Raw genomic sequence first — 14,927 nt, forward strand, 5'->3', positions numbered from 1 at the left:
AATGTAATGGGCTCCTGTACCAGCAGCACTGCAATGACACAAGACAGCTCTGAGGGATTTATGGTAAAGATGCTACCCACATTCAGAGGAAGGACTGCAGGAGAGGAAACATATAAGATAAACAATTGCTTGAATGCATGGACTGAGGCGGACATGAATGGGAAATAGACCCTGAACAAGGACACTTGTGACAACCAGTGGAAATGTGCGTTGGCCATGGGTGGGGGGATAGTGGTGGGTGAAGGGGAAAGTAGGGGCATAAAGTATGTAAACAGATTAAAAATGAATATTAATAAATGTATATAATAGATAAAAAAAAAGAATGCCAGGGCTGGAGTCAGAAAGAGCTGAGTTCAAATCTGACCTCAGACTCTTACTAGCTACATAATCTCTTGGCAAGTTACTTAATCCCAATTGCCTTCAATTCCTTGTCTGTAAAATGAGCCAGAGAAGGAAATGGCAAATCATTCCAATATCTTTGCCCCAAATGGGTCTCAAAGAGCCAGACGTGAATGAAATTACTAGACAACAAAATTCTTTCACTTACTCCTCAGAAGAAGAAGGTGGTATGGAGTAAAGCAAACTGACCCATGCTTTACTGCCCTAGTTTAGGAGAGGATGCCCAAAGTCTATATTGTTTTAAATGCATTTCTAATTTCCTTCCTTTTTGTTGAGGCCAGACACATGAATAAAAGTACTGCATATCATTAAACATATCTATTTGTACGGCATGGTTATTTGACTAGGAGTCAGTCATATAGCAAGCAGATTCAGGAGTGGTTGGAGTTTCCCCAAGGGATTAAGGGTAAGGAATTATTCCGACTGAATAAATCCACACTAACCATACCCTAAGAGATAAATGATTCTGGGAATAGGTGGTCTGTGGGTTTTCTGAAAACCACAGAAAGCTGAGCATTCCCTGCAGTTCCCTCTGGAATCCAGATCACTCAATCAATGGTGTGAACACAGAATCAGGTTGGTGGCTAATAGCACCATCTGGTGGTTAAATGTTCAAGGGCTCTGAAATCTGAGCTGGAAGAAGTATGATTGTGAAAGGAAACTGGAGAGGAGACATAATCAGATGTATGAATCTCCTCATTCTCCCATTCCTCCCCACGGAAAAGGAAAGGGAAAAACTCAGTAATGTAGTAACTTTTCCAAATACTCTTCTTGAATTCTTTCAGAATGGAATTTGTACTACATCAGGTGATAGGACTAGAAGGAACTAAGATGTAACCTATGAGGACAAATCTCTAGAATCAATCTCTAAGAATACAGGATTAAGAATGCTTACTTAGAGACACATGCTTACAATCTGGAATAGACTTATTAAACTAGGAGAAATAGGCCAGTGGAATTGAGTATTCATGAAACAAAGAATACTCACTTTTCTTAGCATGCTAGGGTGATAGCTGGAATTAATTTCTCAAAAGTCAGGAAATTTGGCAGAGGTATAAGGGGATGAGCAGATTTCTGTTAGAACAGGAAGAAATTAAAAATATCCTAAGAAGAATGATCAAAGGGAGGGAAAGCCCAGTTCCCTTTTCAAGATGTCAGAGAGTAGTGGGACATGTTAAAATTTGATATAAAGAAAGCTCTCAAGGGAAAGAGGAAAGCAAAATACTTGGAAAAAAAAGTAAAAATAGATGTTACCAGCTGCAGAAATGCTTAATAGAGAACATAGAGAAAACACAGAAAGGTGAAGGAGAATGATGAAAATCAGGGAATAAATCACATTTTATAGAGGGGCCAAGTGATTAGAGAAGAGAAGGTTAAACACAAATAAAGAAATGACCTATAGATGTCATGGGCTATAAATGAGTGCAGAGACAGGGTGGTGCTGGGCTTCAGAAAATAAAAATGGACAAGTTGAAATCATGTCAAAAAGGACACTTTGGGAAATGGTTATATTCTTTCTAGAACTTTTTCAAGAATAAAAAAGGCACATCAAGAAGGTAAAGATGGTGGCAAGGAGTAAGGAGGTCATGGATTGGAGAGTGCGATGGGATGGATACCTGTCAAAAGGAGGAGAAATGAATTCCTTTACAGGAGACATCACAGCCCGAAGAGTAAGCAGCTTGATCAAGCTGTTGGAAAGGGGAAGTTGGGACTCGTTACCTTATTGCCAACTTCTATAAGACTCTTTAGCATGCTGGGACAGACCTTAGGCTGCTATTTCATCTGACAGATGAAAGAGAAGTGAAATGACTAGTACAATCAACATTATAGAACATAACATGTAAAAATATATTATTTAGATATTGTAATATAGATAATTTCTAGGAGCTCTTTGGTGCTTTCAAGTTTGCAAAGTTCTTTACCAGTATCTCATTTGATCCTCACAACAACCTTGGGAGGTAGGTGCTGGTATTCCCATTTTACAATTGAGGAAACTGAGACTGAGACAAATTAAATGATTTCCCCAGAATCTTACAGTTAGTATCTGAGGCAGATCTTCTAGCATTCAAGACCCACACTCTAATCACTATATTACCTTGTATGTAGTCTCTGTTTCTTATACACTTGGCACATTCTATTTTTTTTTTCTGTCATAGAATCAAAACAAATATTAGTTCCAATGCAGAAAATCAGTAAGGGCTAGGCAACTGGGCTTAAGTAATCTGCCCAGAGTCACACAGCTAGGAAGTGTCTGAGGTCACATTTGAACTCAGAACCTCCTGTCTCCAGGCCTGGTTATATATTCACCAAGCCACCTAGCTGCCACAATATATATTAAATCTAAGAGAAAAGTAGTTTGGGCATTTGTAAAATGGCATAATATTAGCACCTACCTCCCAGGGTTATTGTGAGATCATATGAAATATGATAAATATGGTAAAGCACTTAGCACAGTGTCTAGTATTAAATATTCTTTATATATATATTTATTTTATATAAATTTTTATTTTTATTTATTCTAAACATTATAAACGTTAGTTGTTATTATTACAGTGATTGGAAACCTGTCCTTAGACTTCAAATTATCCCTAGCTACTTTGGAAGACTGATGGGAGAAAACACTGTATCTTGTACTCTTAATAAAATGTTTGTTCTTTTGAATTGAATGAAAAGGTAAGACATTTTTAGAACCTGAAAAGGGCAGTTTGCTACCAAAAGAATATGTCAAAGAAGATGATGGAGTGGAGGATAAAGATGGAGGATCCCCAAAGGAAAAACCAGAAAATGCTATCCAGAGAAATATCAAAGGAGGCCTCTCTTTGTAAATTAGAAATTGATGGATAGGATGATGAAGACATTAAAAAGATGTTTAACAGCCTTTGGGACAAAACAGGGACCCCATGTGGAACCAGCGATGTTTACAGAGTACTTTCTATAACATCAGACTTCTCTGATCTGTTAATTTTGCTAACCTCTTCCCTCCTCCACCTTCTTTATAATTCTTTGTTATAAGAAATTGCTCTCTGGGAAGAGAGGAGGAGGTATAAAATGGGAAATGTAGGTGATGTAGTTGAAAAAAAGTTAGCAATAAGCCTTTTTTAAAAACAACAACAACAACTCATCTTCTGTTTTAGTATCAATTCTAAAACAGGAGAAGTAGAAACTGGAATTAAATTACTTGCCCAAGGGTACATCGCTAGGAAATATCTGAGGATGGATTTGAACCCAGGACCTCTCATCTCCAAGTCTGACTTTCTATCCACTGAATCACCTAGCTGCCCTCCCATCTGCCCCTTTTAAAATAAAACTGCTGCAAGATTCTAGGGGCAGGAGAGACGGACAGTATTTGTCTCAGAGAGCACCATGGAAAACAGCTTTTGTAATCAATCTGCCAAGATTATGGGAAGGAAAGAAAAAGGAGCAATGATTATAGAGTTTATAGGATCTTTTTTTTAAAGGAAGCTAGGTGGTGAAATGGATAGAGCAATGAACCTAGAGTCAGGAAGACTCATCTTCCTATGTTCAAATCTGGCCTCAGAAACGTACCAGCTGTGTGACCCTGGACAAGCCACTTAACCCCATTTGCCTCAGTTTCATAATCTGTAAAAACAACTGGAGAGGGAAATGGCAAATCCCTCCAGAATCTTGGCCAAGAAAACCCCAAATGGATGCTGGAAGAGTCAGACAAGATTAAAACTACTGAACAAAACATTTTTCTAATTCTAAGTCCAGTGCTTTAACCACTGTACTACCTGGTAGCTAGTATTACCTAACATCTAGTGCTATAACACTGAAAGGTGCCAACTTAGCGTTTATAAAGCCTTTTAAAGTTTTCAAAGTGCTTTACAAATATTATTTCATTTGATCTTCACAATAACCTCGGAAGAGAAGTCCTATTATCATTCCCATTTGACAGAAGGGGAAACCGAGACAAGTAGAGGTCAAGTGATTTGCTCAGAGTCTAAGCTAGTCTCAACTAGTAATTGTCTTTGATCAGAACTCAGTTCTCACTTAACTCCATCTGCCTCATCTGTAAAATGAGCTGGAAAGGGAAATGGCAAACCCATCTAATATCTTTGCCAAGAAAACCCCAAATGGGGTTTGGGAGAGTCTGGTGTGATTAAAACAATTGAACAACAATAACAACAACTTCCTGACTCTAAGTCCAGTGTTCTAACCACTGTGTTACCTGCATACCTCATTTAAGGGGCACAAACTATCTCATTCCCTCAGAGTTTGGTAGAGGTATCCAAGACCTTGTGCCCAAGGAGCAAGAGAATAACAAAGCATCCTGGTCCCTCATCAACCCCTACTTCAGGCCAATGGCCCTGCTTTCCACCTACCCCAAAGTTCCTAAAAGAGCCCCCCAAAAAGAAAAGAAACAAATTCTGAACAAACCATTCTTGCTGCCAGAGTCTTTGGCACTGTCAAAGGGTTCCATGTCAGAAATGAATATGATCTTATCCATGGAAATGGCACTAAAGGAAATGCACTGCCATCTGCCTTACAGCTGCGCCTTAAAGACCACACTGGGTTTTCCCATCTGCTGAGGGCTGAACTTGCCTCATACGGGTTGTCTCCCCCTATTAGAACATGAGCTCCTTGAGAGAAGAGGGTGCCTCACTTTTCTGTTTGTATACCTCACACTCAGCACAGCGCTTGGCACAAAGTAACCCTGATAAAGGCTTTTTCATTTCTTCATGTCTATTATAATACTCAGATATTAGAATTGAGGTCTCCTGGTGATATTGCAGAATTATAGAACATTAGAGATGGAAGGGAGCGTTGAGATCCCTGCCTAGAATCATTGATCCTAGGGTCCTCAAACCCTTCCTTTTGCAGGAGATTGAGAGATTTGTTCAAAGTCACACAGAGCACTAAATGTCAAAGGTGGAATTTGAATGTAAGCCCTCTGATCCCACTGTCTTCACCTAATTATTTTACAACTGTGGAAACAAAGGTCCAGGGAAAGGAATAAATCTTCCAAGGGGTTCTTCTCTGTCTATGTTTGATTGGATTGGAAACTATATTTTGGGTAGCCAGGTGGCTCAATGGATAGAGAGCTAAGCCTAGAGACAGGAAATGCTTGGGTCAAATTTGATCTCAGATATTTCCTAGCGGTGTGACCCTGGACAAGTCACTTAGCCCCCACTGCCTACCCCTTCCTGTTCTTCTGCCTTGGAAGAATTAGTATTGATTCTAAGATATAAGATAAGGATTTTAGAAAATAAAAAAATTTGAAAGAAACTATATTGAATCCATTGACTTTTGTCAGTTGGTCCAGTGTATAGAATGCTGGGCTTGAAGTCAGGAAGATGCATTTTTTAAACTCTTACCTTCTGTGTTAGAAAAGATACTAAGTATTGGTTTCAAGGCAGAATGGTGGTAAGGGCTAGGCAATTGGAATTAAGTGAGTTCCCCAGGGTCACACAAATATGAAGTATATGAGGCCAAATTTGAATCCAGGACTTCCCATCTCCAGGTCTGGGTTTCTATTCATTGAGTCACCCAGCTGTCCCAGGAAGATTCATCTTCCTGAGTTCAAATCTGGCCTCAGACTCTTACTAGCTGTGTGATACCAGGCAAGTCATGTAACCCTGTTGCCTCAGTTTCCTTATCTATAAAATGAACTGGAGAAAGAAATGGCAAAGCACTCCAGTATCTGCCAAGAAAACCCTCAATGGGGTCATGGAGAGTCAGACACAACTGAACAACAACAAAATGCTGAGGGCTGTTTTTATATTTTCCAACACAATAAAACTTAATGGAGGAATGTACAAACCATTCTTAACTTGTTTCCAGTACATAAAAAGGCAGTGGACTAGGCCAGAGTTTGCTGACCTCTGGTCTAGAAAAGACAATAAGTGTAAAAGATGGGACTGAATCTATATTTGACTTGTGACTGACCCTGGAATTATTTTATTTTATTATTTTGGAAAAAATCCATGGTATGAACTCTCTCACTTTTCTTCTGTTTTGTTTCTTTCTTATAAAGGTAAAGTACAGAATGTACAAAATGAAAAAATAAAAACCAGAGCAGAGGTCACCAAGGGCCAACATTAAAAATAAAAACCAACCTTACAGCTTTCCACCTGAGTGCCTTGGTGGATTCTCCTTCCCACCCTGCTCACAGGATCAGAGATTTAAAGCTTCGAAGACCCTCCAGGTCTCCCTTCATTTTACAGATGAAGAAAGCAAGGCCAGAGAAGTTACCCATTTGCTCAGAGACACATACGTAACAAGTTACAGGCCTTGGATTCAGACCCAGCTTTGGCCAGAACTGCCTTCTGGTATCCTTGTTAAGTGGGAGTTTTCCTGTTGAAGAAGTGCCAATGTCAGCAAGCTGGTGGCTGAACTGGCCACAGACAGACACCGGCTCCCCTGACTACCTCATTACTCTTTTCTATGCTCCAGGTCAAGGTCAAGGCTTGCCATGATCATGACCATAGTCAAAGTCACTGTTCTGGAACTTTCTGCTGGAGGGCAAGTTCACCATCTTGGCTTTGGAATGAGCCCAGAGAGTCAAGTTCTCTCTTAAAGAGAACACACATCTCCCTGGAGACACCCTCCTCTGGAAAGGAAAAGGGAGACTAGAACAGATCAGAGAACTACAAACACTCCTTTTCTTTGCTTATGGCAAAGATGGCACAAAGCATGATGGACCTGGTTTGGAATTCTCTACCTTATCCTATTATCTCTGAGATGTCAGGCATGCCACTCTATTTCTCTGAGAGTCAGTCTTCTCCTTTTTAATTGGAGTTACCAATCTCGTAGGATTGTGAATACATCACTTTACAAACCTAAGGAGACATGTCATTCAGGGGTCAGACTCTTAATTGAATTAGTATAGGTACCATCAGGTATGGAAACTCCCTCCATTAATGCACATTTACAATCCATTTTGACTTTAGAGAGTTGCCCGGTTATGGGAAAGTTGTTTCAAATTTAAAATATGTTACCTGTACCTCCTTCTTATAGAGGCAAGAGGAATTGTGAAGGAGTACAAGAACAATGAATTTTTGGAATCAGAATTAAAACCCCAATGCTATAAAATGAAGGGGTTAGATTAGATGATCTCTAATATCCCTTGCAGGCAGCTAGATGGTGCAGTGGAGAGTGCTGGGCTTGGAGTAAGCAAAATTTATCTTCCTGAGTTCAAATCTGACACTCACTAGCTATGTGACCCTGGGCAAGTCACTTAACCCTGTTTGCCAGTTTCCTTATCTGTCAAATGAACTAGAGAAGGAAATGGCAAGCCAAGAAACCCCCCCCCAAAATAGGGCCATGAAAAGTCAATACAACTAAACAACCCTGCCCCTTCCAACTCAAAATAATGGTCCCCTGAACAATATCTGAATAACTCACATACCTGCTTTCAACTCCCTCCATCATATACATCCAAATGATTGTACAGACTTTGCTTGAAGACTTCCAGTGTGGAGAAGCCCATTTCTTCCTGAGCCAAATCATTCCACTTTGAACTGCTTTGATTATTAGGAAGTTTTCCCCTTAGTTAAGCTTAAAATGATTTCCTTTTCATCTTCCATCATTTATTTCTAATCCTACTGTCTAGGGTCAATCAGAACAAGCTCTATTTCCTTTTCCAAATGAGAAGTCTTTCATTCATTCAGTGGATCCTTTAGAAAATTTTGTTTGATCATTTCAGTGATGTCCAACTTCTTATGACCCCATTTGGGGTTTTCTTGGCTAAGATACTAGAGTGGCATTTTCTTTTCCAGCTTATTTGACAGATGAAGAAACTGAGGCAAATAGGGTTAAGTGACTTGCCCAGGGTCATTCAGCTAGTAAGTGTCTGAGGCCAAATTTGAACTCAAGTCTTACTGACTCTTTGCTCAGTGTTCTATCTATTGCACCATCCAGCTGCCCGTATGAGAAAACAGCACCCTGGAATGTATATGGCAAATGTCTGTGAGGCCGCAGCATTATGCCCGCCCCTGCTTACACAGTGGCTCCTCTGAGTAAATGCCTCTTAGCCTCCTCAACCATCGTGATCTCAGTGTTTCACACCAATAAAATACATGAAATAAAAGATAGTGAATTAAAGCTACCAAATTGGATATGCTTACTTGTAGGTGATTATAGGGCAGCATTTCAGACCTAATGTTTTAAATCATGGGTTCTTAACCCTTTTTTGTGTCTTGGACTCTTTTGGCAGTCTGGTAAAGCCTATACACTCTCAGAATAACGTTCTGAAAGGCTTAAAATAGCATATGTAGCTTTACGAAGGAAACCAATCTGATTGAGATGGTTCATAAAATATTATAAAAATGAGATTAGGGACTCCAGGTTAGGGAATCTCTGCTTTTTTTTTAAACCTTTACCTTCCATCTTAGAATCAATACTGTGTATTGGTTCCAGGGCAGAAGAGCAGTAAGTTAGGCAATGAGGGTTAAGTGACTTGCCCAGAGTCACCCAGCTAGGAAGTGTCTGAGGCCAGATTTGAACCCAGGACCTCCCGCCTCTAGACTCGGCTCTCAATCCACTGAACCACCCAGCTACCCCCCCTTTTTTTTTAATAATCTTTTTAAATTTTTTAAAAAATATTTTATTTTTTCCAGGGCAGCTAAGTGGCTCAGTGGTTTGAGAGCCAGGTCTGACCTCATACACTTTTTAGCTGGGTGACCCTGGGCAAGTCACTTAACCCCCATTGCCTAGCCCTTACTGCTCTTTTGCCTAGTATGAAGGTAACTTTGCATAGTATGAAGGTAAGGGTTTAAAATTTTTTTTTCCCCAATTACATATAAAAACAAACTTGACACTCATTTGAAAAAATTTTGAGTTCCAGATTCTCTCCATCCTTTCCCTCTTCTTTTCCTGAGATGGCAAGCAAGCAATTTGACATAGGTTATCCATGTGCAGAAGGGCCCCTGTTCTAAACTCTAAATAAACCTGTAAACATTACAAGGTACCTTGCCAGTTAAGCAGCATTGACTTCCTCTAAAAAAACAATGATTTCTCTCCATCTCCTTTCCTTACAGAATCCTTACACTCTGAAGTGTTGACAACTTGAGGCTGGATTTCATACAGACCAACTCAATCTGTCTCTGAATGATCCCGAATTACTTGTTTTACAGCTCTAACAATGGCTTATTTTCAGATAATGGACAAAATTGAACCTCAAAGGAGAATCCTGCATTAGATGGTTTCTAACCTAGAAGTTGGAAATAGAGGTGGTGGGATTCAGAAGAGAGCTATTAAGCTTGACGAGAGGAAGATATAGGACCGAGGTCCCTGGGAACCAGCATGAGAAAAGCAACATCACAATTTCCTCTACGGTAATTCCCATCTCCCATGTGTCTCTTCATGCTGTTCTTACTACCTGGAATTCCCTTCTCATTTGCTGGCTCCCATCTCTGCCTACAGAATTCCTTCCAATCTTTCGAGTTTCCTCCCAGGAAGCTTTGTGATCTCTCCCTCCCTTTCCAAACCTTCCATCCCTAACCTTTCCCTGCTCTGAACTTCCATAACACTTTGGACTCCATTCAAATCCTAATTCGTATCATTGCTCTCTCTCTCTGTGTCTTGCTCTTATACTTAGGGTTTAAAAAAAAAAAAGAAGATTGACAAGGGTTAGGCAGGAGGCATTAAGGGACTTGCCTAGGATCACACAACTGGGAAGTGTCTGAGGTCAAATTTGAACCCAAGACTTCCTGTCTCTGTGCCTGGCTCCCTACCCATCGAGCTACTTAGCTGCCCCTTTTTGATTAGATTGATTAGATTTTTTTGTTTTATTTTTAAACCTTTACCTTCCATCTTAGAATTAATTCAATATATTGGTTCCAAGGCAGAAAAGTAGTAAGGGCTAGGCAATGGGGGACAAGTGACTTGCCCAGGATCACACATCTAGGAAGTGTCTTAGACTAGATTTGAACCCAGGACCTCCCTTCTCTGTTCTTGGCTCTCAATCCACTGAGCCACTGCACTACCCTCTGATTGACTTTTGATATTTTGATATTAAGGCTATATTTTCCAGTATAGCAAACAAGTGAAAAAATCAGGTCCTCCTCCTCAGAGGAGACTCAGGAACAAGAGTTCCCCCCATCAGACGGACTACATCACACACATCTCAGACTTGTGAAGCTGAACCTCTTCAGTGGCCCCATGGACACTCTTTATCTTGGAATTGTTATTCCAGAAACTGAATGAGGAAAAGAAGCTCTCACAACCTCTTGGCCAATCTGCACGAAGGTCTCAGGGTCATAATTTAGAATTATGAGGAACGGCTGTTACTGATAAAAAATATACATGTAGTTCTAATACCGGTCAGTTGAGATTCTAAAGGAATATCTCCCACTGAGACCCAGGGACTTCTGGTTCAGATAAATAGGGTCCCTTTCAAAGTTTGTAGGTAGGTAACACATTTGGAAAGTGTCATTTTTGTTAAGGGCTGTGCCCATTTAAGACATTGGGCCTGCTCATCAGAGCTTATCATGTTAAAAACAAACAAACAAACAAATAAACAAACAAACTCCCAATCAAAAAATAAAACTATGCTCCTTTCAGTTTGTCCTGGCAGCAAAGAAACACCCAGTGTTTGGTACAAAGGCAAAAATAAAACAGCATTTGGAAGAGAAAATACCTCTAATTAAATTCAGAGGCAAAGGTTCAATTTCCATTCTTGAGGAGAGAATTGTTTATGATCCCAAATCATTAGGAAGATGCTATCCAGAGACCAAAGCACTGAAAAAAAAAAGAGAGTCTCAGGATTAACTAGAAGGGAGTAGGGATCTCTACCCTTCCAAGAGTGGAATTATGAGTTTCTCTTTCCCTTGGAACATGTGAATACCACTAGGGACACTAATAGGTAGTATTAACTGCATCTTTAGATGTCATAGTTCCCCATGAGGACAGAAAGCCCTATGCTCTTGTCTTAGAAGAGACAAAGACAAATGCTGGTGGAACAAGGCTTGGTAATCATAGGGCACATGTCTTCTGAATATCTAGGGTGAGCCTTTAAAGCTGGAAGGGACCCAGGAGATTGCCTAGTCCAATACCTCCACCTACAAGTGACGAAACTGAGATCTAGAAAGTATGAAAACATGACTTGTCCAAGGTCACACAGGAAGTTAGTGGCAGCTCTGGGGTGTAAAACCAGGTTAGAGGATCATAAATTTAGAGACAGAGGGGACTTAGAGGTCATCTAATCCAACTACCTCATTCAACATTTAAGGAAACTAAGAACCTGTGAGCAAACTACTTTAACAGAGTGGTTAAGTACTTGGAAGTAAGTACAAAAAAACTAGGACTCAAACACACATCCTCCAAAACTCAGTCTAGAAATTTTTGTACTATAGTGTGATGCTTGAGGGAAAGATCAAAGAATCATAAAAAAAGCTAAAGGGACCTTAGTAAGAAACTTGTGGGGGAAGCTAGGAGCACAGTGGATAGACTGCCAGACCTGGAGTCAGGAGGACTTGGGTTAAAATCTGGCCTCAGACATTTCCTGGTATGTGGTCCTGGGTAAGCCACTCAACCTCTATCACTTGGCTCTTGTGGCTGTTCTGTCTTAGAATTGATAGTAAGGGGGCAGCTGGGTAGCTCAGTGGAGTGAGAGGCAGGCCTAGAGACAGGAGGTCCTAGGTTCAAACCCGGCCTCAGCCACTTCCCAGCTGTGTGACCCTGGACAAGTCACTTGACCCCCATTGCCTACCCTTACCAATCTTCCACCTATGAGACAATACACCGAAGTACAAGGGTTTAAAAAAAAAAGAATTGATACTAAGATAGAAGGTAGGGGTGAAGGAAGGAAGGAAGAACAAAAAGAAGGAAGGAGGGAGAGAAGGAAGGAGAATAAAAGGAAGGAAGGAAGGAAGGAAGGAAAGAAGGAAGAAAGATAAAAAAGAAAGAAAAAGGAAGAAAGAGAAAGAGAGAAAGAAAAAAGAAAGAAAGGAAGGAGGGAAGAAAGGAAGGAAGGAATAAAGAAATGCAGCTCAACTGCTTCATTTTACCCCCAAAGAAACTGAGGCACAGAAAAAGGGACCAGGAAATTAGTGGCAGAGTTAAAGATGGGAACCTGGGTTTCCTGGTTCCCAGTACTGTATTCTTTTTACTTTTAGTATATGAATGTCCAAAGACTTCTGAATATGGTTAAAAGATCATTTCTGGGAAAGTTACAATTAAGGTAAATTTTATTCAGCAGCAACAAAAACAAACCCTAGATTAATTTGGCAAAGTTAGGAGAACACAACACAAAAACAAAGGTTTTAAACATTTTGGCTGTAGGTAATGCCAATAAACATTTATTTATGAGTCTGCATTTGTTTGTACAGGCAGTCCCCAACTTATGAATAGGTATGTTCCAAAATTTCATTTGTAAGACTGTCGTTTGGAAAGCATAATGCATTTCCCCATAGAAACAGTGTTATAAATGGTGGTTAGATTCCCAGGCCAGACCACAAAAACCTATTTAACCCATAAGGTAGTGGAAATAATGATCCCCTATGTGACCACAACCTCCTCTCCTCTACTGTCTATCTTCTCCTAGACCAGATTTCTCCTGTACCCATCCTACCTCCTCATTAAGACTCTCCACCCCTTGGTACTTTCTCAGCCCATTATTTTTTTCTAACTTCACTTTCCTCCATTCCCAAACTCAATCCAACAGCTAGCTATTTCAACATCGCATTTATTCTATGCATTGAAGATGTAATGGAAATGCAGTAAAACAAAAACAAATCACATACCCACCCCCAAAAGTTATCGTTAAACAAAATGGTATTCTGAAAAAATTAAATAAAATATTTCTGTCAACATTTACCTTGAATGTTGGTGGTTGAGGAAAAAAAAGACTTAATTAACAAAGAATGAAGACAAAACAGGAAACAAAGAGTGAGATTCTGAAGAAAACTTTTAAATATTGCCTTCTATTGCCTTGTCCTTGCCTCCTCCTTCTCCTTTCTCTTTCTCCTTCTTAACTCCATCTTTCTCCTTTTCCTTCCTCTTCCTCTTCCCTTCTCTTCTTAAGAATGGGTCTTTTTATCTCAACCAGGTTGGAAGACAAGTGCTACTCATTGACCTTATACCACTGCTGATCAGCAATGGGAGCTTTGACTTACTTCTTTTCTGACCTGGGTCAATTTGACCCTCCTTAGGTAATTTGGTGGAACCCTTTCCTATATGCTGCTCCCTGACCCCAGGGCTTCCTAACTTTGTATTGGACTTAGTAAGACATCAGATTGTCTTTAGTCCTACTGTGGGTCACAACTTCTGAGCTCAAACAATCTATCAATTTCCATTTCTCCAATAGCAAGAATTATAGACCAGCCATCTTGACTTTTGCCTTGCCATTGGACTTTGGTGACTCTGGAAGAGAGAATGAAGCTGATGTCTTGGTGCAACTCTGCCTCAATTAAACCAAATTCATGAACCCAGTGATGCCATTGGTCCTCTTCAAAAGCAAAGGACAGGGGCAGCTAGGTAGCTCAGTGGATTGAGAGTCAGGCCTAGAGACAGGAGGTCCTAGGTTCAAACCCGGCCTCAGCCACTTCCCAGCTGTGTGACCCTGGGCAAGTCACTTGACCCCCATTGCCCACCCTTACCACTCTTCCACCAAGGAGCCAATAGACAGAAGTTAAGGGTTAAAAACAAAACAAAACAAAGGCAAACAACAGCAACAATACCTCCTACACAGTGGTATGGAACTCAGTGAGAAACAGGGTCATTAATCCACACATGAGGATCTCTGCTGCATATTGTCTTAGTTTTAAAATGAATGTGACCCATGTTTTATTGTGTTTGTATTCATTTTGTTGAACATTTCCCAATCACATTTTATTTTGGATTGTCCATGTTGCCCTGCCTGTTTGACATCACTCACCTATACCGCCACAACTTCAATAGATCAACATATCTACTCTGTTTTAGGTTTGGTAATTCTTTTCCATTATATAGATATAGTTCTAGTATTCTTCTACTAATCAGCAGGGATTCTTAACCTGGGGTCTATGAGAGCATTTAAAAATATTTTATGATATTTTATAAATATATAAACATATATAATACAAAATGGTATATATTATGTATAAATATATAAAATATATTATACAAGTATATAATATAAACAGTATATATTATATATAATACAAAATAGTATGTATTTATAAATATATAACATAATATGAAATATTATATAAACATATAATACAAAATAGTATATATTATATACACTATGTAAAATATATACTATTTTATGTATAAACATATATATATAATATAAAACTATTCCATTATAGTTTTTCATAATCCAATTCTATGTATTTTGATTTATGCATTTGAAAACATAATCTTGAGAAGAGATCTCCAGTCCACCAAAGGGATCCATGAAACAAAAAAGATTAAGAACCTCTGCTAAGTCAGGAATAAATTAGGGTAATTTTTGGCTTACAAATGGAAAGAAGATAGAGAGTAAGAGGGGAAAAGCAACTTCTTTGAGATACACGAGAAGGAGTTAGAAAAAAGAGCAAGAAAATTGAAAAGGATGTTTCTGTGTTCACATGAGGAAGAAACTG

At 39.5% G+C, this 14,927-nt stretch overlaps 1 protein-coding gene across 1 annotated transcript in view; it reads right to left on the bottom strand.

Annotated features, from left to right (window-relative positions):
- RAI2 (retinoic acid induced 2) overlaps positions 1–14,927 on the bottom strand; it is a 149,091-nt gene that overhangs the window by 31,114 nt on the left and 103,050 nt on the right. The gene's annotated exons all lie outside the window — the stretch shown is intronic.

The sequence above is a fragment of the Gracilinanus agilis genome, chromosome 3 (genome assembly GCF_016433145.1).
Source record: "Gracilinanus agilis isolate LMUSP501 chromosome 3, AgileGrace, whole genome shotgun sequence".
NCBI classification, from domain to species: Eukaryota; Metazoa; Chordata; class Mammalia; order Didelphimorphia; family Didelphidae; genus Gracilinanus; species Gracilinanus agilis.